The 25,199-nt window shown below is 52.2% G+C and overlaps 9 non-coding genes and 1 pseudogene across 9 annotated transcripts; all 10 read right to left on the bottom strand.

The window, feature by feature from the left end:
- Window positions 1–1,567: 1,567 nt before the first annotated feature.
- On the bottom strand, window positions 1,568–1,759 carry LOC132831742 (U2 spliceosomal RNA). Its single transcript, XR_009646694.1, has one exon. It is a non-coding gene; the product is annotated as a U2 spliceosomal RNA (small nuclear RNA).
- Window positions 1,760–3,586: 1,827 nt separating this feature from the next.
- On the bottom strand, window positions 3,587–3,778 carry LOC132831730 (U2 spliceosomal RNA). The gene has a single exon (XR_009646683.1). It is a non-coding gene; the product is annotated as a U2 spliceosomal RNA (small nuclear RNA).
- A 1,826-nt stretch (window positions 3,779–5,604) lies between these two features.
- LOC132831719 (U2 spliceosomal RNA) lies at window positions 5,605–5,796 on the bottom strand. The gene has a single exon (XR_009646672.1). It is a non-coding gene; the product is annotated as a U2 spliceosomal RNA (small nuclear RNA).
- Window positions 5,797–7,620: 1,824 nt separating this feature from the next.
- LOC132831707 (U2 spliceosomal RNA) lies at window positions 7,621–7,812 on the bottom strand. Its single transcript, XR_009646661.1, has one exon. It is a non-coding gene; the product is annotated as a U2 spliceosomal RNA (small nuclear RNA).
- Window positions 7,813–9,630: 1,818 nt separating this feature from the next.
- Window positions 9,631–9,822, bottom strand: LOC132831696 (U2 spliceosomal RNA). Its single transcript, XR_009646650.1, has one exon. It is a non-coding gene; the product is annotated as a U2 spliceosomal RNA (small nuclear RNA).
- Window positions 9,823–11,643: 1,821 nt separating this feature from the next.
- On the bottom strand, window positions 11,644–11,821 carry LOC132831927 (U2 spliceosomal RNA; annotated as a pseudogene).
- A 5,779-nt stretch (window positions 11,822–17,600) lies between these two features.
- Window positions 17,601–17,792, bottom strand: LOC132831872 (U2 spliceosomal RNA). The gene has a single exon (XR_009646822.1). It is a non-coding gene; the product is annotated as a U2 spliceosomal RNA (small nuclear RNA).
- Window positions 17,793–19,603: 1,811 nt separating this feature from the next.
- LOC132831871 (U2 spliceosomal RNA) lies at window positions 19,604–19,795 on the bottom strand. Its single transcript, XR_009646821.1, has one exon. It is a non-coding gene; the product is annotated as a U2 spliceosomal RNA (small nuclear RNA).
- A 1,811-nt stretch (window positions 19,796–21,606) lies between these two features.
- Window positions 21,607–21,798, bottom strand: LOC132831870 (U2 spliceosomal RNA). Its single transcript, XR_009646820.1, has one exon. It is a non-coding gene; the product is annotated as a U2 spliceosomal RNA (small nuclear RNA).
- Window positions 21,799–23,605: 1,807 nt separating this feature from the next.
- On the bottom strand, window positions 23,606–23,797 carry LOC132831922 (U2 spliceosomal RNA). The gene has a single exon (XR_009646872.1). It is a non-coding gene; the product is annotated as a U2 spliceosomal RNA (small nuclear RNA).
- Between the last annotated feature and the right edge of the window lie 1,402 nt (window positions 23,798–25,199).

Genomic DNA, 25,199 nt, shown 5'->3' with positions numbered 1-25,199 from the left:
GGTTTCTCCCGGTGATCGGGGACAGCGGCGGCGGCAGGGTCATTCATTCCCCCGGCAGGGTCATTCATTCCCCCGGCATCTACAAGATTCACCAGAATTCCTCAGGCAGCACCTTGCAAACCCATGGCCAACGCAGCCTCGAAGGATGACGGCAGCAGATCCACGGGAACACCACCATTCGCAAGTTCTCCCCCCTCCCCCCCCCCCCGAGACACTCGCTGTCCTGAATTGCAAATATGTCTTTGTTCCTCCGGTGTTACCGGGTCAAAATCGGGAATCCCCGCCCAAACAGCATCGCGGGGCTACCGACAGCACTTGGACTGCAGCGGTTCGAGAGAGCAGCTCACCACCAGGCTGATCTCGGCATGGGCGAGAAATGTTGGCCTTGACGGAAAGATCCTATTCATTGCCTCCCCTTGTGTTGGTGTAGCTTGCCCATAAATGCCAATCATCGTTTCCCTCACGTACAGGATTTGCTCCTCGGCATTCCGCATCAATCCGAAAAGTTGCGAAAAGCGAATTACGTCCGTGCACCCTTTCTTTATCGTCCACTCTCAATATCCTCTCTACTTGTATCCGACTCTCTGGAGAATGGGGAGGGAGCTGATCTCCCCGTGTAAACATGTCACGCTGCAAGCGCGCCTCATCACCACCAGCAGCTCGATTCGACATCTCCGTTCACATTGCTGCAGATCGCTGACAACATTATAATCCGACCCAGTTGACAAACTGACAACTGTTTCGCTACTTGCACCGCAAATGATGACAAATCGTTCCAAATCGTACGGGTGGCACAGTGGATCAGTGGTTAGTACGGCTGCCTGGTGGCACCAGGGAGCTGAAGCCAGTTCCAGCCTTGGGCGATCGTCTGCGTGAATAATCTTTACGTACAGACGTAGCTACTAAAGCAGGTCGCTTCCGTACAGTAGTTTGCGAAGAAACAAACAGAGATGGGGGTTTCACTCTATTCAGGAAACAGACCAAAGACATTTCTTTCTTGTTCAAGAAAATATTAGGATAAATTTGTTGCCTCGGGGGTGGGGGGGGAGGCGGGGGGGTTGGGAAGGGGCTGTGGGGGCTGATCTGATAGCCATTTGACATTGGCTGAGTCATGGGATCCCACAACCTGATTTGACTGTGTTAAAAATCCCACAACACCAGGTTTCAGCCCAACGGGGTTCTTTGAAATTACAGCAGTCACCCCACCCCCCGCCCCCGCCGTACCATCGGTGGGATACGTTCCAAGAACGACCGCAGAAGCCCAAAACGGCAGACAAGGGCAAATCCATTCATTTAAATTGGCAAGTTACCTTCCTGGCAGGCCCCTGGTTCCAGAATGTTCCCTGTAGCACGTTGGGGTTACCCCTGTCCTGGCTTTCTGCGTGCTGCACCTTCATCAGGTAACTGCAGAGCAGGTTCATAAGACAGAAAACCCGTAACAAAAGACGATAGTTTCCTGCAACTGAAAAGACAATAGATGCAACAATCACTGACTGCCATCAACACGGCAAACTAGCAAAGGCAAGAGATTCACATTGCATTCACCTGCTTTTGAACTTGGGTAAGCGTTGGGTGCACCATTCCTGGAAACACTGCAATACCAGGCTGATACATGGAGAGGACAGAGCAAGCCCTTAAGCCATCTCCCTGCTCCAAAAATCCATTTAATACAAACACTCCCACCTTCGGGAGATATCAGCGATTAAACTGATAAGAACAGAAACTACACATATTCCAAGCCAAAAGGCCGAGAAGCGATAGCACATCAATACTCCAACGGTGGAGGTCATATTTGCCGACTATCCTTTCCATCAGTTTGATGATATTCAAAGTTCCTTTATTCCCTTACCGTCTACCTTCCTTCCAAGATATCCAACCAGACCGGAAGATCACTCTGCAGCAGTCGCTGTGCTTTCCCCGTGCTTTTCTCTCCATCTGTTACGTAGCCGCGTAGGTCGCGCTGACGACCAATCAGATGGCACGGGCCGGAGCCACCGCACGTCAGGTCGACTGCAGAGAGGTTTCTCCCGGTGATCGGGGACAGCGGCGGCGGCAGGGTCATTCATTCCCCCAGCAGGGTCATTCATTCCCCCGGCATCTACAAGATTCACCAGAATTCCTCAGGCAGCACCTTGCAAACCCATGGCCAACGCAGCCTCGAAGGATGACGGCAGCAGATCCACGGGAACACCACCATTCGCAAGTTCTCCCCCCTCCCCCCCCCCCCGAGACACTCGCTGTCCTGAATTGCAAATATGTCTTTGTTCCTCCGGTGTTACCGGGTCAAAATCGGGAATCCCCGCCCAAACAGCATCGCGGGGCTACCGACAGCACTTGGACTGCAGCGGTTCGAGAGAGCAGCTCACCACCAGGCTGATCTCGGCATGGGCGAGAAATGTTGGCCTTGACGGAAAGATCCTATTCAGTGCCTCCCCTTGTGTTGGTGTAGCTTGCCCATAAATGCCAATCATCGTTTCCCTCACGTACAGGATTTGCTCCTCGGCATTCCGCATCAATCCGAAAAGTTGCGAAAAGCGAATTACGTCCGTGCACCCTTTCTTTATCGTCCACTCTCAATATCCTCTCTACTTGTATCCGACTCTCTGGAGAATGGGGAGGGAGCTGATCTCCCCGTGTAAACATGTCACGCTGCAAGCGCGCCTCATCACCACCAGCAGCTCGATTCGACATCTCCGTTCACATTGCTGCAGATCGCTGACAACATTATAATCCGACCCAGTTGACAAACTGACAACTGTTTCGCTACTTGCACCGCAAATGATGACAAATCGTTCCAAATCGTACGGGTGGCACAGTGGATCAGTGGTTAGTACGGCTGCCTGGTGGCACCAGGGAGCTGAAGCCAGTTCCAGCCTTGGGCGATCGTCTGCGTGAATAATCTTTACGTACAGACGTAGCTACTAAAGCAGGTCGCTTCCGTACAGTAGTTTGCGAAGAAACAAACAGAGATGGGGGTTTCACTCTATTCAGGAAACAGACCAAAGACATTTCTTTCTTGTTCAAGAAAATATTAGGATAAATTTGTTGCCTCGGGGGTGGGGGGGGAGGCGGGGGGGTTGGGAAGGGGCTGTGGGGGCTGATCTGATAGCCATTTGACATTGGCTGAGTCATGGGATCCCACAACCTGATTTGACTGTGTTAAAAATCCCACAACACCAGGTTTCAGCCCAACGGGGTTCTTTGAAATTACAGCAGTCACCCCACCCCCCGCCACCGCCGTACCATCGGTGGGATACGTTCCAAGAACGACCGCAGAAGCCCAAAACGGCAGACAAGGGCAAATCCATTCATTTAAATTGGCAAGTTACCTTCCTGGCAGGCCCCTGGTTCCAGAATGTTCACTGTAGCACGTTGGGGTTACCCCTGTCCTGGCTTTCTGCGTGCTGCACCTTCATCAGGTAACTGCAGAGCAGGTTCATAAGACAGAAAACCCGTAACAAAAGACGATAGTTTCCTGCAACTGAAAAGACAATAGATGCAACAATCACTGACTGCCATCAACACGGCAAACTAGCAAAGGCAAGAGATTCACATTGCATTCACCTGCTTTTGAACTTGGGTAAGCGTTGGGTGCACCATTCCTGGAAACACTGCAATACCAGGCTGATACATGGAGAGGACAGAGCAAGCCCTTAAGCCATCTCCCTGCTCCAAAAATCCATTTAATACAAACACTCCCACCTTCGGGAGATATCAGCGATTAAACTGATAAGAACAGAAACTACACATATTCCAAGCCAAAAGGCCGAGAAGCGATAGCACATCAATACTCCAACGGTGGAGGTCATATTTGCCGACTATCCTTTCCATCAGTTTGATGATATTCAAAGTTCCTTTATTCCCTTACCGTCTACCTTCCTTCCAAGATATCCAACCAGACCGGAAGATCACTCTGCAGCAGTCGCTGTGCTTTCCCCGTGCTTTTCTCTCCATCTGTTACGTAGCCGCGTAGGTCGCGCTGACGACCAATCAGATGGCACGGGCCGGAGCCACCGCACGTCAGGTCGACTGCAGAGAGGTTTCTCCCGGTGATCGGGGACAGCGGCGGCGGCAGGGTCATTCATTCCCCCGGCAGGGTCATTCATTCCCCGGCATCTACAAGATTCACCAGAATTCCTCAGGCAGCACCTTGCAAACCCATGGCCAACGCAGCCTCGAAGGATGACGGCAGCAGATCCACGGGAACACCACCATTCGCAAGTTCTCCCCCCTCCCCCCCCCCCCCGAGACACTCGCTGTCCTGAATTGCAAATATGTCTTTGTTCCTCCGGTGTTACCGGGTCAAAATCGGGAATCCCCGCCCAAACAGCATCGCGGGGCTACCGACAGCACTTGGACTGCAGCGGTTCGAGAGAGCAGCTCACCACCAGGCTGATCTCGGCATGGGCGAGAAATGTTGGCCTTGACGGAAAGATCCTATTCATTGCCTCCCCTTGTGTTGGTGTAGCTTGCCCATAAATGCCAATCATCGTTTCCCTCACGTACAGGATTTGCTCCTCGGCATTCCGCATCAATCCGAAAAGTTGCGAAAAGCGAATTACGTCCGTGCACCCTTTCTTTATCGTCCACTCTCAATATCCTCTCTACTTGTATCCGACTCTCTGGAGAATGGGGAGGGAGCTGATCTCCCCGTGTAAACATGTCACGCTGCAAGCGCGCCTCATCACCACCAGCAGCTCGATTCGACATCTCCGTTCACATTGCTGCAGATCGCTGACAACATTATAATCCGACCCAGTTGACAAACTGACAACTGTTTCGCTACTTGCACCGCAAATGATGACAAATCGTTCCAAATCGTACGGGTGGCACAGTGGATCAGTGGTTAGTACGGCTGCCTGGTGGCACCAGGGAGCTGAAGCCAGTTCCAGCCTTGGGCGATCGTCTGCGTGAATAATCTTTACGTACAGACGTAGCTACTAAAGCAGGTCGCTTCCGTACAGTAGTTTGCGAAGAAACAAACAGAGATGGGGGTTTCACTCTATTCAGGAAACAGACCAAAGACATTTCTTTCTTGTTCAAGAAAATATTAGGATAAATTTGTTGCCTCGGGGTGGGGGGGGAGGCGGGGGGGTTGGGAAGGGGCTGTGGGGGCTGATCTGATAGCCATTTGACATTGGCTGAGTCATGGGATCCCACAACCTGATTTGACTGTGTTAAAAATCCCACAACACCAGGTTTCAGCCCAACGGGGTTCTTTGAAATTACAGCAGTCACCCCACCCCCCGCCACCGCCGTACCATCGGTGGGATACGTTCCAAGAACGACCGCAGAAGCCCAAAACGGCAGACAAGGGCAAATCCATTCATTTAAATTGGCAAGTTACCTTCCTGGCAGGCCCCTGGTTCCAGAATGTTCCCTGTAGCACGTTGGGGTTACCCCTGTCCTGGCTTTCTGCGTGCTGCACCTTCATCAGGTAACTGCAGAGCAGGTTCATAAGACAGAAAACCCGTAACAAAAGACGATAGTTTCCTGCAACTGAAAAGACAATAGATGCAACAATCACTGACTGCCATCAACACGGCAAACTAGCAAAGGCAAGAGATTCACATTGCATTCACCTGCTTTTGAACTTGGGTAAGCGTTGGGTGCACCATTCCTGGAAACACTGCAATACCAGGCTGATACATGGAGAGGACAGAGCAAGCCCTTAAGCCATCTCCCTGCTCCAAAAATCCATTTAATACAAACACTCCCACCTTCGGGAGATATCAGCGATTAAACTGATAAGAACAGAAACTACACATATTCCAAGCCAAAAGGCCGAGAAGCGATAGCACATCAATACTCCAACGGTGGAGGTCATATTTGCCGACTATCCTTTCCATCAGTTTGATGATATTCAAAGTTCCTTTATTCCCTTACCGTCTACCTTCCTTCCAAGATATCCAACCAGACCGGAAGATCACTCTGCAGCAGTCGCTGTGCTTTCCCCGTGCTTTTCTCTCCATCTGTTACGTAGCCGCGTAGGTCGCGCTGACGACCAATCAGATGGCACGGGCCGGAGCCACCGCACGTCAGGTCGACTGCAGAGAGGTTTCTCCCGGTGATCGGGGACAGCGGCGGCGGCAGGGTCATTCATTCCCCCGGCAGGGTCATTCATTCCCCCGGCATCTACAAGATTCACCAGAATTCCTCAGGCAGCACCTTGCAAACCCATGGCCAACGCAGCCTCGAAGGATGACGGCAGCAGATCCACGGGAACACCACCATTCGCAAGTTCTCCCCCCCCCCCCCCCCGAGACACTCGCTGTCCTGAATTGCAAATATGTCTTTGTTCCTCCGGTGTTACCGGGTCAAAATCGGGAATCCCCGCCCAAACAGCATCGCGGGGCTACCGACAGCACTTGGACTGCAGCGGTTCGAGAGAGCAGCTCACCACCAGGCTGATCTCGGCATGGGCGAGAAATGTTGGCCTTGACGGAAAGATCCTATTCATTGCCTCCCCTTGTGTTGGTGTAGCTTGCCCATAAATGCCAATCATCGTTTCCCTCACGTACAGGATTTGCTCCTCGGCATTCCGCATCAATCCGAAAAGTTGCGAAAAGCGAATTACGTCCGTGCACCCTTTCTTTATCGTCCACTCTCAATATCCTCTCTACTTGTATCCGACTCTCTGGAGAATGGGGAGGGAGCTGATCTCCCCGTGTAAACATGTCACGCTGCAAGCGCGCCTCATCACCACCAGCAGCTTGATTCGACATCTCCGTTCACATTGCTGCAGATCGCTGACAACATTATAATCCGACCCAGTTGACAAACTGACAACTGTTTCGCTACTTGCACCGCAAATGATGACAAATCGTTCCAAATCGTACGGGTGGCACAGTGGATCAGTGGTTAGTACGGCTGCCTGGTGGCACCAGGGAGCTGAAGCCAGTTCCAGCCTTGGGCGATCGTCTGCGTGAATAATCTTTACGTACAGACGTAGCTACTAAAGCAGGTCGCTTCCGTACAGTAGTTTGCGAAGAAACAAACAGAGATGGGGGTTTCACTCTATTCAGGAAACAGACCAAAGACATTTCTTTCTTGTTCAAGAAAATATTAGGATAAATTTGTTGCCTCGGGGGTGGGGGGGGAGGCGGGGGGGTTGGGAAGGGGCTGTGGGGGCTGATCTGATAGCCATTTGACATTGGCTGAGTCATGGGATCCCACAACCTGATTTGACTGTGTTAAAAATCCCACAACACCAGGTTTCAGCCCAACGGGGTTCTTTGAAATTACAGCAGTCACCCCACCCCCCGCCACCGCCGTACCATCGGTGGGATACGTTCCAAGAACGACCGCAGAAGCCCAAAACGGCAGACAAGGGCAAATCCATTCATTTAAATTGGCAAGTTACCTTCCTGGCAGGCCCCTGGTTCCAGAATGTTCCCTGTAGCACGTTGGGGTTACCCCTGTCCTGGCTTTCTGCGTGCTGCACCTTCATCAGGTAACTGCAGAGCAGGTTCATAAGACAGAAAACCCGTAACAAAAGACGATAGTTTCCTGCAACTGAAAAGACAATAGATGCAACAATCACTGACTGCCATCAACACGGCAAACTAGCAAAGGCAAGAGATTCACATTGCATTCACCTGCTTTTGAACTTGGGTAAGCGTTGGGTGCACCATTCCTGGAAACACTGCAATACCAGGCTGATACATGGAGAGGACAGAGCAAGCCCTTAAGCCATCTCCCTGCTCCAAAAATCCATTTAATACAAACACTCCCACCTTCGGGAGATATCAGCGATTAAACTGATAAGAACAGAAACTACACATATTCCAAGCCAAAAGGCCGAGAAGCGATAGCACATCAATACTCCAACGGTGGAGGTCATATTTGCTGACTATCCTTTCCATCAGTTTGATGATATTCAAAGTTCCTTTATTCCCTTACCGTCTACCTTCCTTCCAAGATATCCAACCAGACCGGAAGATCACTCTGCAGCAGTCGCTGTGCTTTCCCCGTGCTTTTCTCTCCATCTGTTACGTAGCCGCGTAGGTCGCGCTGACGACCAATCAGATGGCACGGGCCGGAGCCACCGCACGTCAGGTCGACTGCAGAGAGGTTTCTCCCGGTGATCGGGGACAGCGGCGGCGGCAGGGTCATTCATTCCCCCGGCAGGGTCATTCATTCCCCCGGCATCTACAAGATTCACCAGAATTCCTCAGGCAGCACCTTGCAAACCCATGGCCAACGCAGCCTCGAAGGATGACGGCAGCAGATCCACGGGAACACCACCATTCGCAAGTTCTCCCCCCACTCCGAGACACTCGCTGTCCTGAATTGCAAATATGTCTTTGTTCCTCCGGTGTTACCGGGTCAAAATCGGGAATCCCCGCCCAAACAGCATCGCGGGGCTACCGACAGCACTTGGACTGCAGCGGTTCGAGAGAGCAGCTCACCACCAGGCTGATCTCGGCATGGGTGAGAAATGTTGGCCTTGACGGAAAGATCCTATTCATTGCCTCCCCTTGTGTTGGTGTAGCTTGCCCATAAATGCCAATCATCGTTTCCCTCACGTACAGGATTTGCTCCTCGGCATTCCGCATCAATCCGAAAAGTTGCGAAAAGCGAATTACGTCCGTGCACCCTTTCTTTATCGTCCACTCTCAATATCCTCTCTACTTGTATCCGACTCTCTGGAGAATGGGGAGGGAGCTGATCTCCCCGTGTAAACATGTCACGCTGCAAGCGCGCCTCATCACCACCAGCAGCTTGATTCGACATCTCCGTTCACATTGCTGCAGATCGCTGACAACATTATAATCCGACCCAGTTGACAAACTGACAACTGTTTCGCTACTTGCACCGCAAATGATGACAAATCGTTCCAAATCGTACGGGTGGCACAGTGGATCAGTGGTTAGTACGGCTGCCTGGTGGCACCAGGGAGCTGAAGCCAGTTCCAGCCTTGGGCGATCGTCTGCGTGAATAATCTTTACGTACAGACGTAGCTACTAAAGCAGGTCGCTTCCGTACAGTAGTTTGCGAAGAAACAAACAGAGATGGGGGTTTCACTCTATTCAGGAAACAGACCAAAGACATTTCTTTCTTGTTCAAGAAAATATTAGGATAAATTTGTTGCCTCGGGGTGGGGGGGGAGGCGGGGGGGGTGGGAAGGGGCTGTGGGGGCTGATCTGATAGCCATTTGACATTGGCTGAGTCATGGGATCCCACAACCTGATTTGACTGTGTTAAAAATCCCACAACACCAGGTTTCAGCCCAACGGGGTTCTTTGAAATTACAGCAGTCACCCCACCCCCCGCCACCGCCGTACCATCGGTGGGATACGTTCCAAGAACGACCGCAGAAGCCCAAAACGGCAGACAAGGGCAAATCCATTCATTTAAATTGGCAAGTTACCTTCCTGGCAGGCCCCTGGTTCCAGAATGTTCCCTGTAGCACGTTGGGGTTACCCCTGTCCTGGCTTTCTGCGTGCTGCACCTTCATCAGGTAACTGCAGAGCAGGTTCATAAGACAGAAAACCCGTAACAAAAGACGATAGTTTCCTGCAACTGAAAAGACAATAGATGCAACAATCACTGACTGCCATCAACACGGCAAACTAGCAAAGGCAAGAGATTCACATTGCATTCACCTGCTTTTGAACTTGGGTAAGCGTTGGGTGCACCATTCCTGGAAACACTGCAATACCAGGCTGATACATGGAGAGGACAGAGCAAGCCCTTAAGCCATCTCCCTGCTCCAAAAATCCATTTAATACAAACACTCCCACCTTCGGGAGATATCAGCGATTAAACTGATAAGAACAGAAACTACACATATTCCAAGCCAAAAGGCCGAGAAGCGATAGCACATCAATACTCCAACGGTGGAGGTCATATTTGCTGACTATCCTTTCCATCAGTTTGATGATATTCAAAGTTCCTTTATTCCCTTACCGTCTACCTTCCTTCCAAGATATCCAACCAGACCGGAAGATCACTCTGCAGCAGTCGCTGTGCTTTCCCCGTGCTTTTCTCTCCATCTGTTACGTAGCCGCGTAGGTCGCGCTGACGACCAATCAGATGGCACGGGCCGGAGCCACCGCACGTCAGGTCGACTGCAGAGAGGTTTCTCCCGGTGATCGGGGACAGCGGCGGCGGCAGGGTCATTCATTCCCCCGGCAGGGTCATTCATTCCCCCGGCATCTACAAGATTCACCAGAATTCCTCAGGCAGCACCTTGCAAACCCATGGCCAACGCAGCCTCGAAGGATGACGGCAGCAGATCCACAGGAACACCACCATTCGCAAGTTCTCCCCCCCCTCCGAGACACTCGCTGTCCTGAATTGCAAATATGTCTTTGTTCCTCCGGTGTTACCGGGTCAAAATCGGGAATCCCCGCCCAAACAGCATCGCGGGGCTACCGACAGCACTTGGACTGCAGCGGTTCGAGAGAGCAGCTCACCACCAGGCTGATCTCGGCATGGGCGAGAAATGTTGGCCTTGACGGAAAGATCCTATTCATTGCCTCCCCTTGTGTTGGTGTAGCTTGCCCATAAATGCCAATCATCGTTTCCCTCACGTACAGGATTCGCTCCTCGGCATTCCGCATCAATCCGAAAAGTTGCGAAAAGCGAATTACGTCCGTGCACCCTTTCTTTATCGTCCACTCTCAATATCCTCTCTACTTGTATCCGACTCTCTGTGGAGAATGGGGAGGGAGCTGATCTCCCCGTGTAAACATGTCACGCTGCAAGCGCGCCTCATCACCACCAGCAGCTTGATTCGACATCTCCGTTCACATTGCTGCAGATCGCTGACAACATTATAATCCGACCCAGTTGACAAACTGACAACTGTTTCGCTACTTGCACCGCAAATGATGACAAATCGTTCCAAATCGTACGGGTGGCACAGTGGATCAGTGGTTAGTACGGCTGCCTGGTGGCACCAGGGAGCTGAAGCCAGTTCCAGCCTTGGGCGATCGTCTGCGTGAATAATCTTTACGTACAGACGTAGCTACTAAAGCAGGTCGCTTCCGTACAGTAGTTTGCGAAGAAACAAACAGAGATGGGGGTTTCACTCTATTCAGGAAACAGACCAAAGACATTTCTTTCTTGTTCAAGAAAATATTAGGATAAATTTGTTGCCTCGGGGGTGGGGGGGGAGGCGGGGGGGTTGGGAAGGGGCTGTGGGGGCTGATCTGATAGCCATTTGACATTGGCTGAGTCATGGGATCCCACAACCTGATTTGACTGTGTTAAAAATCCCACAACACCAGGTTTCAGCCCAACGGGGTTCTTTGAAATTACAGCAGTCACCCCACCCCCCGCCACCGCCGTACCATCGGTGGGATACGTTCCAAGAACGACCGCAGAAGCCCAAAACGGCAGACAAGGGCAAATCCATTCATTTAAATTGGCAAGTTACCTTCCTGGCAGGCCCCTGGTTCCAGAATGTTCCCTGTAGCACGTTGGGGTTACCCCTGTCCTGGCTTTCAGCGTGCTGCACCTTCATCAGGTAACTGCAGAGCAGCTTCATAAGACAGAAAACCCGTAACAAAAGACGATAGTTTCCTGCAACTGAAAAGACAATAGATGCAACAATCACTGACTGCCATCAACACGGCAAACTAGCAAAGGCAAGAGATTCACATTGCATTCACCTGCTTTTGAACTTGGGTAAGCGTTGGGTGCACCATTCCTGGAAACACTGCAATACCAGGCTGATACATGGAGAGGACAGAGCAAGCCCTTAAGCCATCTCCCTGCTCCAAAAATCCATTTAATACAAACACTCCCACCTTCGGGAGATATCAGCGATTAAACTGATAAGAACAGAAACTTTTTTTTATTTCAAAAATATACTTTATTCATAAAATATGCATAGAATAATTTGATACACTGTACATTAGGTAATGCCATTCATATTTCCACATTTACATACACAGCTCCGAATTATCATTATTCCATACAGATCAGTGCATCTCTCACTCATATATTGAGCTGAGGCGTCAGCAGAGCCCAAATGACTGCATGGGCCCCCTGCTTTTCTTTCGACAGGCAGATGTTAAACGGTGGTCTTTCCCCACCGCGCCTTGGCGGCAGCTGCCCCAAGCTTCAGCGCGTCCCTCAACACGTAGTCCTGGACCTTGGAATGTGCCAGTCTGCAACACTCAGTCGGGGTCAACTCCTTCAGCTGGAAGATCAACAGGTTTCGGACCGCCCAGAGAGCGTCCTTCACCGAGTTGATGATCCTCCAGGCGCAGTTGATGTTCGTCTCGGTGTGCGTCCCGGGGAACAGGCCGTAGAGCACGGAGTCCCGTGTCACGGCGCTGCTCGGGACGAACCTCGACAAATACCACTGCATTCCTCTCCAGACTTCCTCTGCATAGGCACATTCCAGAAGGAGGTGTGTGACAGTCTCGTCCCCCCCGCAGCCGCTTCGAGGGCAGCGTGCGGTGCGGCTGAGAGTCCGGGCGTGCATAAACGATCTCACAGGTAGAGCCCTTCTCACCACCAGCCAAGCCATGTCTTGGTGCTTGTTGGAAAGTTCTGGCGATGAGGCATTCTGCCAAATTGCTTTGACAGTCTGCTCAGGGAACCACTCAACAGGATCCGCCCTCTCCTTTTCCCGAAGGGTCTCGAGGACGCTACGTGCTGACCACTTCCTGATGGACTTGTGGTCAAAGGTGTTTTTCTTCAGAAATTTCTCCACGAAGGACAGGTGGTACGGAACGGTCCAACTACTCGGAGCGTTCCGCGGCAGCGAGGCCAGGCCCATCCTTCGCAACACCGGGGACAGGTAGAACCTCAGTACGTAGTGACACTTGGTGTTTGCGTACCGGGGATCCACGCACAGCTTGATGCAGCCACACACAAAGGTGGCCATCAGGGTGAGGGTGGCATTGGGTGTATTTTTTTCCCCCGTTGCCCAGATCTTTGTACAGTGAGTCCCTTCGGACCCGGTCCATCTTTGAACTCCATATGAACTGGAAGATGGCCCGGGCGACTGCAGCGGCGCAGGTTCTGGGAATAGGCCAGACCTGTGCCACGTACAACAGCAATGACAGTGCCTCACACCTGATGACCAGGTTTTTTCCCGTGATGGAGAGCGACCGTAGCCTCCATCTGCCCAGTTTCTGCCTCACTTTACTGATACGCTCCTCCCAAGACTTGGCGCACGCCCCAGCCCCCCCGAACCAAATACCCAGCACCTTCAGGTGGCGGTCCTGACGGTGAAGGGATCGAGGATTGGTCGGCCCAGTTCCCGAAGAGCATGGCCTCGCTCTTGCCTCGGTTTACCTTGGCCCCCGAGGCCCGTTCGAACTGGTCACAAATGCACATGAGTCTGCGCACGGACAGCGGATCCGAGCAGAAAACGGCGACGTCATCCATGTACAGGGAGGCCTTAACCTGCTGGCCCCCGCTGCCCGGAATAGTCACCCCTCTCAGGCTCGCATCCTTCCTGATGGACTCGGCAAATGGCTCTATGCAGCACACAAACAAGGCAGGAGAGAGAGGGCAGCCCTGCCTGACTCCAGATCTGACTGGGAAGCTATCTGATTCCCACCCATTGATTGAGACTGCACTGACAATGTTGGTGTAGAGCAGTCTGATCCAATTGCAGATTCCCTCCCCAAAGCCCATTTTGGAGAGAACATCTCTCATATACATGTGTGATATCCTGTCAAAGGCTTTCTCCTGGTCCAGGCTGATCAGGCAGGCGTCCAACCCTCTGTCCTGCACGTAGGCGATCGTATCCCTGAGGAGTGCGAGACTCTCAGCGATCTTCCTGCCTGGCACAGCACAGGTTTGGTCAGGGTGAATCACCGACCCCAGAGCAGACCTGACCCGGTTGGCAATTACCTTTGACAGGATTTTGTAATCTGCATTCAACAGTGTGATCGGTCTCCAATTTTTGAGTTCCTCCCTCTCCCCCTTCCGCTTATAGATGAGGGTGATGATGCCTTTCCTCATGGATTCGCTCATGGTACCTGCCCGAAGCATACTGACATACACCTCCAGCAGGTCCTGGCCAATCAAGTCCCACAGAGCGGAATAGAGCTCGACCGGTAAGCCATCGCTTCCGGGAGTTTTATTCTTTTCGAAGGACTCGAGGGCCTTGGTCAGCTCGTCCAGAGATAGCGGCTGGTCCAGCCTCTCGCGTGTTCTGTCGTCTAAGACCTCCGTGATAGACGACAGGAACGACTGGGAGGCCGCGCTGTCGGTCGGCTTCGCGTCATACAGACTGGCATAGAAGGATTTACTGATCCTCATGACGTCAGCCTGAGATGACGTTGTCGAGCCGTCTTCTTCCTTCAGGCTGCTGAGCACAGAGCTCTCTTTGTGCACCTTCTGGAAGAAGAAACGTGAGCACGTCTCGTCCTGCTCCACCGAGCGGACCCTGGACCGGAAGATTATCTTGGAGGCCTCTGAGGCAAAGAGCGAGGCTTGCTGGCCCTTCACCTCCTTGAGGTCCTCCGTGACATCGACCCCCATCGTCTGCAGCAGGAGCAGGTTCTGCATACTTTCCTGGAGCTGGGACAGTTTTTCCCCGCCTCTCTCTCGCCTCCTGAACACCTTTGAGGATGAAGAACCTCTTGATGTTCCCTTTAACTGTTTCCCACCAGTCTGCTGGAGACTCAAAGAGGGGCTTCACGGTTCTCCAACCTGCGTAGTCCCTCTTGAGCTCCTCAATGTTTCCCGGGGTCAACAGCTTAGTGTTCAGCTTCCACGTTCCCTTACCCGCCCGCTGCTCGTCCTGTAGGTGACAGTCGGCCAGCAGGAGGCAGTGGTCAGAGAAGAACACCGCTTGACGTCGGTGGATCTGACCGAGAGCGTTCGGGACACAAACAGGTAATCTATCCTTGAGCGGATAGACCCGTCTGCCCGTGACCAGGTGTATCTACGCTGCGCTCCGTCTGCAGGGGTGCTGAAGACGTCGTGCAGCTTGGCATCTTTTACCGCGTCCATCAGGGCTCTGGACGTGGCGTCCAGTTTACTGTCCCCCCCGCCGGATCGTCCATCTGCATCAATGATACAGTTGAAGTCTCCGGCCAGAATGACCGGCCTGGACGTAGCCAGCAACAGTGGAAGCTGCTGCAGGACGGCCAACCGTTCACTCTTACCCACTGGGGCGTACACATTGATCAGTCTCAGGGGAGCATTCCTGTACATAACGTCGGCGACGAGGAGGCGCCCGCCCACCACCTCCTTAACCTCGGAGATGGTGAAGTTGCTTCCTCGCAACAGGATACCCAGGCCGGAGGCGCGGCTATCGTTGCCCCCCGACCAAACTGACTGCCCATGGGCCCACAAGCTCGACCATCTCCTGTAGCTGCTGAGGTGCGGTATCCCACACTCCTGCAGAAACAGGAGGTCGGCTTTAACGCTGGCCAGGAAGGCCATCGTTGAAACACATCGCGTAGCCGATTTGATGCTACGCACATTGATGCTGGCAACTTTAAACCCCATTTTAACAATTTACAAGGTTAATAGTGTCCATTTGCTGCTGGTCTTGCTCCTCTGGGGTAGCTGCGTGCATCCCCGTGGTGACGGCAAACTGCTGGACCATCCCAGGGCTGAGGTAGCTGTCCGGCTCCACGCTGGAGCCATTTCCCCGCTCTGGTGTCTTTGTGTCAAGCCCAGGGTCCGCACCGTCCAGTTCTCCATCTGACAGTGGGGCTGTCACAGGACCGCTGCTCCCAGTTACCTGGAGCTGTGGGCCGGTGGACACCTCTTGGTTCTCACCGGGTAGGGGGAGGCCTTTATTAAACTGATAAGAACAGAAACTACACATATTCCAAGCCAAAAGGCCGAGAAGCGATAGCACATCAATACTCCAACGGTGGAGGTCATATTTGCCGACTATCCTTTCCATCAGTTTGATGATATTCAAAGTTCCTTTATTCCCTTACCGTCTACCTTCCTTCCAAGATATCCAACCAGACCGGAAGATCACTCTGCAGCAGTCGCTGTGCTTTACCCGTGGTTTTCTGTTACGTAGCCGCGTAGGTCGCGCTGACGACCAATCAGATGGCACGGGCCGGAGCCACTGCACGTCAGGTCGACTGCAGAGAGGTTTCTCCCGGTGATCGGGGACAGCGGCGGCGGCAGGGTCATTCATTCCCCCGGCAGGGTCATTCATTCCCCCGGCATCTACAAGATTCACCAGAATTCCTCAGGCAGCACCTTGCAAACCCATGGCCAACGCAGCCTCGAAGGATGACGGCAGCAGATCCACGGGAACACCACCATTCGCAAGTTCTCCCCCGCGCCGAGGCACTCGCTGTCCTGAATTGCAAATATGTCCTTGTTCCTCCGGTGTTACCGGGTCAAAATCGGGAATCCCCGCCCAAACAGCATCGCCGGGCTACCGACAGCACTTGGACTGCAGCGGTTCGAGAGAGCAGCTCACCACCAGGCTGATCTCGGCATGGGCGAGAAATGTTGGCCTTGACGGAAAGATCCTATTCATTGCCTCCCCTTGTGTTGGTGTAGCTTGCCCATAAATGCCAATCATCGTTTCCCTCACGTACAGGATTCGCTCCTCGGCATTCCGCATCAATCCGAAAAGTTGCGAAAAGCGAATTACGTCCGTGCACCCTTTCTTTATCGTCCACTTTCAATATCCTCTCTACTTGTATCCGACTCTCTGTGGAGAAGGGGGAGGGAGCTGATCTCCCCGTGTAAACATGTCACGCTGCAAGCGTGCCTCATCACCACCAGCAGCTCGATTCGACATCTCCGTTCACATTGCTGCAGATCGCTGACAACATTATAATCCGACCCAGTTGACAAACTGACAACTGTTTCGCTACTTGCACCGCAAATGATGACAAATCGTTCCAAATCGTACGGGTGGCACAGTGGATCAGTGGTTAGTACGGCTGCCTGGTGGCACCAGGGAGCTGAAGCCAGTTCCAGCCTTGGGCGATCGTCTGCGTGAATAATCTTTACGTGCAGACGTAGCTACTAAAGCAGGTCGCTTCCGTACAGTAGTTTGCGAAGAAACAAACAGAGATGGGGGTTTCACTCTATTCAGGAAACAGACCAAAGACATTTCTTTCTTGTTCAAGAAAATATTAGGATAAATTTGTTGCCTCGGGGTTGGGGGGGGAGGCGGGGGGGGGGTTGGGAAGGGGCTGTGGGGGCTGATCTGATAGCCATTTGACATTGGCTGAGTCATGGGATCCCACAACCTGATTTGACTGTGTTAAAAATCCCACAACACCAGGTTTCAGCCCAACGGGGTTCTTTGAAATTACAGCAGTCACCCCACCCCCCGCCACCGCCGTACCATCGGTGGGATACGTTCCAAGAACGACCGCAGAAGCCCAAAACGGCAGACAAGGTCAAATCCATTCATTCAAATTGGCAAGTTACCTTCCTGGCAGGCCCCTGGTTCCAGAATGTTCCCTGTAGCACGTTGGGGTTACCCCTGTCCTGGCTTTCAGCGTGCTGCACCTTCATCAGGTAACTGCAGAGCAGGTTCATAAGACAGAAAACCCGTAACAAAAGACGATAGTTTCCTGCAACTGAAAAGACAATAGATGCAACAATCACTGACTGCCATCAACACGGCAAACTAGCAAAGGCAAGAGATTCACATTGCATTCACCTGCTTTTGAACTTGGGTAGGCGTTGGGTGCACCATTCCTGGAAACACTGCAATACCAGGCTGATACATGGAGAGGACAGAGCAAGCCCTGAAGCCATCTCCCTGCTCCAAAAATCCATTTAATACAAACACTCCCACCTTCGGGAGATATCAGCGATTAAACTGATAAGAACAGAAACTACACATATTCCAAGCCAAAAGGCCGAGAAGCGATAGCACATTAATACTCCAACGGTGGAGGTCATATTTGCCGACTATCCTTTCCATCAGTTTGATGATATTCAAAGTTCCTTTATTCCCTTACCGTCTACCTTCCTTCCAAGATATCCAACCAGACCGGAAGATCACTCTGCAGCAGTCGCTGTGCTTTCCCCGTGCTTTTCTGTTACGTAGCCGCGTAGGTCGCGCTGACGACCAATCAGATGGCACGGGCCGGAGCCACCGCACGTCAGGTCGACTGCAGAGAGGTTTCTCCCGGTGATCGGGGACAGCGGCGGCGGCAGGGTCATTCATTCCCCCGGCAGGGTCATTCATTCCCCGGCATCTACAAGATTCACCAGAATTCCTCAGGCAGCACCTTGCAAACCCATGGCCAACGCAGCCTCGAAGGATGACGGCAGCAGATCCACGGGAACACCACCATTCGCAAGTTCTCCCCCGCGCCGAGGCACTCGCTGTCCTGAATTGCAAATATGTCCTTGTTCCTCCGGTGTTACCGGGTCAAAATCGGGAATCCCCGCCCAAACAGCATCGCGGGGCTACCGACAGCACTTGGACTGCAGCGGTTCGAGAGAGCAGCTCACCACCAGGCTGATCTCGGCATGGGCGAGAAATGTTGGCCTTTACGGAAAGATCCTATTCATTGCCTCCCCTTGTGTTGGTGTAGCTTGCCCATAAATGCCAATCATCGTTTCCCTCACGTACAGGATTCGCTCCTCGGCATTCCGCATCAATCCGAAAAGTTGCGAAAAGCGAATTACGTCCGTGCACCCTTTCTTTATCGTCCACTTTCAATATCCTCTCTACTTGTATCCGACTCTCTGTGGAGAATGGGGAGGGAGCTGATCTCCCCGTGTAAACATGTCACGCTGCAAGCGTGCCTCATCACCACCAGCAGCTCGATTCGACATCTCCGTTCACATTGCTGCAGATCGCTGACAACATTATAATCCGACCCAGTTGACAAACTGACAACTGTTTCGCTACTTGCACCGCAAATGATGACAAATCGTTCCAAATCGTACGGGTGGCACAGTGGATCAGTGGTTAGTACGGCTGCCTGGTGGCACCAGGGAGCTGAAGCCAGTTCCAGCCTTGGGCGATCGTCTGCGTGAATAATCTTTACGTGCAGACGTAGCTACTAAAGCAGGTCGCTTCCGTACAGTAGTTTGCGAAGAAACAAACAGAGATGGGGGTTTCACTCTATTCAGGAAACAGACCAAAGACATTTCTTTCTTGTTCAAGAAAATATTAGGATAAATTTGTTGCCTCGGGGTTGGAGGGGGAGGCGGGGGGGTTGGGAAGGGGCTGTGGGGGCTGATCTGATAGCCATTTGACATTGGCTGAGTCATGGGATCCCACAACCTGATTTGACTGTGTTAAAAATCCCACAACACCAGGATTCAGCCCAACGGGGTTCTTTGAAATTACAGCAGTCACCCCACCCCCCGCCACCGCCGTACCATCGGTGGGATACGTTCCAAGAACGACCGCAGAAGCCCAAAACGGCAGACAAGGTCAAATCCATTCATTCAAATTGGCAAGTTACCTTCCTGGCAGGCCCCTGGTTCCAGAATGTTCCCTGTAGCACGTTGGGGTTACCCCTGTCCTGGCTTTCAGCGTGCTGCACCTTCATCAGGTAACTGCAGAGCAGGTTCATAAGACAGAAAACCCGTAACAAAAGACGATAGTTTCCTGCAACTGAAAAGACAATAGATGCAACAATCACTGACTGCCATCAACACGGCAAACTAGCAAAGGCAAGAGATTCACATTGCATTCACCTGCTTTTGAACTTGGGTAGGCGTTGGGTGCACCATTCCTGGAAACACTGCAATACCAGGCTGATACATGGAGAGGACAGAGCAAGCCCTGAAGCCATCTCCCTGCTCCAAAAATCCATTTAATACAAACACTCCCACCTTCGGGAGATATCAGCGATTAAACTGATAAGAACAGAAACTACACATATTCCAAGCCAAAAGGCCGAGAAGCGATAGCACATTAATACTCCAACGGTGGAGGTCATATTTGCCGACTATCCTTTCCATCAGTTTGATGATATTCAAAGTTCCTTTATTCCCTTACCGTCTACCTTCCTTCCAAGATATCCAACCAGACCGGAAGATCACTCTGCAGCAGTCGCTGTGCTTTACCCGTGGTTTTCTGTTACGTAGCCGCGTAGGTCGCGCTGACGACCAATCAGATGGCACGGGCCGGAGCCACTGCACGTCAGGTCGACTGCAGAGAGGTTTCTCCCGGTGATCGGGGACAGCGGCGGCGGCAGGGTCATTCATTCCCCCGGCAGGGTCATTCATTCCCCCGGCATCTACAAGATTCACCAGAATTCCTCAGGCAGCACCTTGCAAACCCATGGCCAACGCAGCCTCGAAGGATGACGGCAGCAGATCCACGGGAACACCACCATTCGCAAGTTCTCCCCCGCGCCGAGGCACTCGCTGTCCTGAATTGCAAATATGTCCTTGTTCCTCCGGTGTTACCGGGTCAAAATCGGGAATCCCCGCCCAAACAGCATCGCGGGCTACCGACAGCACTTGGACTGCAGCGGTTCGAGAGAGCAGCTCACCACCAGGCTGATCTCGGCATGGGCGAGAAATGTTGGCCTTTACGGAAAGATCCTATTCATTGCCTCCCCTTGTGTTGGTGTAGCTTGCCCATAAATGCCAATCATCGTTTCCCTCACGTACAGGATTCGCTCCTCGGCATTCCGCATCAATCCGAAAAGTTGCGAAAAGCGAATTACGTCCGTGCACCCTTTCTTTATCGTCCACTTTCAATATCCTCTCTACTTGTATCCGACTCTCTGTGGAGAATGGGGAGGGAGCTGATCTCCCCGTGTAAACATGTCACGCTGCAAGCGTGCCTCATCACCACCAGCAGCTCGATTCGACATCTCCGTTCACATTGCTGCAGATCGCTGACAACATTATAATCCGACCCAGTTGACAAACTGACAACTGTTTCGCTACTTGCACCGCAAATGATGACAAATCGTTCCAAATCGTACGGGTGGCACAGTGGATCAGTGGTTAGTACGGCTGCCTGGTGGCACCAGGGAGCTGAAGCCAGTTCCAGCCTTGGGCGATCGTCTGCGTGAATAATCTTTACGTGCAGACGTAGCTACTAAAGCAGGTCGCTTCCGTACAGTAGTTTGCGAAGAAACAAACAGAGATGGGGGTTTCACTCTATTCAGGAAACAGACCAAAGACATTTCTTTCTTGTTCAAGAAAATATTAGGATAAATTTGTTGCCTCGGGGTTGGAGGGGGAGGCGGGGGGGTTGGGAAGGGGCTGTGGGGGCTGATCTGATAGCCATTTGACATTGGCTGAGTCATGGGATCCCACAACCTGATTTGACTGTGTTAAAAATCCCACAACACCAGGATTCAGCCCAACGGGGTTCTTTGAAATTACAGCAGTCACCCCACCCCCCGCCACCGCCGTACCATCGGTGGGATACGTTCCAAGAACGACCGCAGAAGCCCAAAACGGCAGACAAGGTCAAATCCATTCATTCAAATTGGCAAGTTACCTTCCTGGCAGGCCCCTGGTTCCAGAATGTTCCCTGTAGCACGTTGGGGTTACCCCTGTCCTGGCTTTCAGCGTGCTGCACCTTCATCAGGTAACTGCAGAGCAGGTTCATAAGACAGAAAACCCGTAACAAAAGACGATAGTTTCCTGCAACTGAAAAGACAATAGATGCAACAATCACTGACTGCCATCAACACGGCAAACTAGCAAAGGCAAGAGATTCACATTGCATTCACCTGCTTTTGAACTTGGGTAGGCGTTGGGTGCACCATTCCTGGAAACACTGCAATACCAGGCTGATACATGGAGAGGACAGAGCAAGCCCTGAAGCCATCTCCCTGCTCCAAAAATCCATTTAATACAAACACTCCCACCTTCGGGAGATATCAGCGATTAAACTGATAAGAACAGAAACTACACATATTCCAAGCCAAAAGGCCGAGAAGCGATAGCACATCAATACTCCAACGGTGGAGGTCATATTTGCCGACTATCCTTTCCATCAGTTTGATGATATTCAAAGTTCCTTTATTCCCTTACCGTCTACCTTCCTTCCAAGATATCCAACCAGACCGGAAGATCACTCTGCAGCAGTCGCTGTGCTTTCCCCGTGCTTTTCTGTTACGTAGCCGCGTAGGTCGCGCTGACGACCAATCAGATGGCACGGGCCGGAGCCACCGCACGTCAGGTCGACTGCAGAGAGGTTTCTCCCGGTGATCGGGACAGCGGCGGCGGCAGGGTCATTCATTCCCCCGGCAGGGTCATTCATTCCCCCGGCATCTACAAGATTCACCAGAATTCCTCAGGCAGCACCTTGCAAACCCATGGCCAACGCAGCCTCGAAGGATGACGGCAGCAGATCCACGGGAACACCACCATTCGCAAGTTCTCCCCCGCGCCGAGGCACTCGCTGTCCTGAATTGCAAATATGTCCTTGTTCCTCCGGTGTTACCGGGTCAAAATCGGGAATCCCCGCCCAAACAGCATCGCGGGGCTACCGACAGCACTTGGACTGCAGCGGTTCGAGAGAGCAGCTCACCACCAGGCTGATCTCGGCATGGGCGAGAAATGTTGGCCTTGACGGAAAGATCCTATTCATTGCCTCCCCTTGTGTTGGTGTAGCTTGCCCATAAATGCCAATCATCGTTTCCCTCACGTACAGGATTCGCTCCTCGGCATTCCGCATCAATCCGAAAAGTTGCGAAAAGCGAATTACGTCCGTGCACCCTTTCTTTATCGTCCACTTTCAATATCCTCTCTACTTGTATCCGACTCTCTGGAGAATGGGGAGGGAGCTGATCTCCCCGTGTAAACATGTCACGCTGCAAGCGTGCCTCATCACCACCAGCAGCTCGATTCGACATCTCCGTTCACATTGCTGCAGATCGCTGACAACATTATAATCCGACCCAGTTGACAAACTGACAACTGTTTCGCTACTTGCACCGCAAATGATGACAAATCGTTCCAAATCGTACGGGTGGCACAGTGGATCAGTGGTTAGTACGGCTGCCTGGTGGCACCAGGGAGCTGAAGCCAGTTCCAGCCTTGGGCGATCGTCTGCGTGAATAATCTTTACGTGCAGACGTAGCTACTAAAGCAGGTCGCTTCCGTACAGTAGTTTGCGAAGAAACAAACAGAGATGGGGGTTTCACTCTATTCAGGAAACAGACCAAAGACATTTCTTTCTTGTTCAAGAAAATATTAGGATAAATTTGTTGCCTCGGGGTGGGGGGGGGGCGGGGGGGGTTGGGAAGGGGCTGTGGGGCTGATCTGATAGCCATTTGACATTGGCTGAGTCATGGGATCCCACAACCTGATTTGACTGTGTTAAAAATCCCACAACACCAGGTTTCAGCCCAACGGGGTTCTTTGAAATTACAGCAGTCACCCCACCCCCCGCCACCGCCGTACCATCTGTGGGATACGTTCCAAGAACGACCGCAGAAGCCCAAAACGGCAGACAAGGTCAAATCCATTCATTCAAATTGGCAAGTTACCTTCCTGGCAGGCCCCTGGTTCCAGAATGTTCCCTGTAGCACGTTGGGGTTACCCCTGTCCTGGCTTTCAGCGTGCTGCACCTTCATCAGGTAACTGCAGAGCAGGTTCATAAGACAGAAAACCCGTAACAAAAGACGATAGTTTCCTGCAACTGAAAAGACAATAGATGCAACAATCACTGACTGCCATCAACACGGCAAACTAGCAAAGGCAAGAGATTCACATTGCATTCACCTGCTTTTGAACTTGGGTAGGCGTTGGGTGCACCATTCCTGGAAACACTGCAATACCAGGCTGATACATGGAGAGGACAGAGCAAGCCCTTAAGCCATCTCCCTGCTCCAAAAATCCATTTAATACAAACACTCCCACCGTCGGGAGATATCAGCGATTAAAGTGATAAGAACAGAAACTACACATATTCCAAGCCAAAAGGCCGAGAAGCGATAGCACATTAATACTCCAACGGTGGAGGTCATATTTGCCGACTATCCTTTCCATCAGTTTGATGATATTCAAAGTTCCTTTATTCCCTTACCGTCTACCTTCCTTCCAAGATATCCAACCAGACCGGAAGATCACTCTGCAGCAGTCGCTGTGCTTTCCCCGTGCTTTTCTGTTACGTAGCCGCGTAGGTCGCGCTGACGACCAATCAGATGGCACGGGCCGGAGCCACCGCACGTCAGGTCGACTGCAGAGAGGTTTCTCCCGGTGATCGGGGACAGCGGCGGCGGCAGGGTCATTCATTCCCCCGGCAGGGTCATTCATTCCCCCGGCATCTACAAGATTCACCAGAATTCCTCAGGCAGCACCTTGTAAACCCATGGCCAACGCAGCCTCGAAGGATGACGGCAGCAGATCCACGGGAACACCACCATTCGCAAGTTCTCCCCCGCGCCGAGGCACTCGCTGTCCTGAATTGCAAATATGTCCTTGTTCCTCCGGTGTTACCGGGTCAAAATCGGGAATCCCCGCCCAAACAGCATCGCGGGGCTACCGACAGCACTTGGACTGCAGCGGTTCGAGAGAGCAGCTCACCACCAGGCTGATCTCGGCATGGGCGAGAAATGTTGGCCTTGACGGAAAGATCCTATTCATTGCCTCCCCTTGTGTTGGTGTAGCTTGCCCATAAATGCCAATCATCGTTTCCCTCACGTACAGGATTCGCTCCTCGGCATTCCGCATCAATCCGAAAAGTTGCGAAAAGCGAATTACGTCCGTGCACCCTTTCTTTATCGTCCACTTTCAATATCCTCTCTACTTGTATCCGACTCTCTGTGGAGAATGGGGAGGGAGCTGATCTCCCCGTGTAAACATGTCACGCTGCAAGCGTGCCTCATCACCACCAGCAGCTCGATTCGACATCTCCGTTCACATTGCTGCAGATCGCTGACAACATTATAATCCGACCCAGTTGACAAACTGACAACTGTTTCGCTACTTGCACCGCAAATGATGACAAATCGTTCCAAATCGTACGGGTGGCACAGTGGATCAGTGGTTAGTACGGCTGCCTGGTGGCACCAGGGAGCTGAAGCCAGTTCCAGCCTTGGGCGATCGTCTGCGTGAATAATCTTTACGTGCAGACGTAGCTACTAAAGCAGGTCGCTTCCGTACAGTCGTTTGCGAAGAAACAAACAGAGATGGGGGTTTCACTCTATTCAGGAAACAGACCAAAGACATTTCTTTCTTGTTCAAGAAATATTAGGATAAATTTGTTGCCTCGGGGTTGGGGGGGAGGCGGGGGGGTTGGGAAGGGGCTGTGGGGGCTGATCTGATAGCCATTTGACATTGGCTGAGTCATGGGATCCCACAACCTGATTTGACTGTGTTAAAAATCCCACAACACC

Source organism: Hemiscyllium ocellatum, chromosome 33, assembly GCF_020745735.1.
Source record: "Hemiscyllium ocellatum isolate sHemOce1 chromosome 33, sHemOce1.pat.X.cur, whole genome shotgun sequence".
NCBI classification, from domain to species: domain Eukaryota; kingdom Metazoa; phylum Chordata; class Chondrichthyes; order Orectolobiformes; family Hemiscylliidae; genus Hemiscyllium; species Hemiscyllium ocellatum.
Note: the sequence above shows the minus strand (reverse complement) of the source record. Positions and strands in the feature narration are given on the sequence as shown.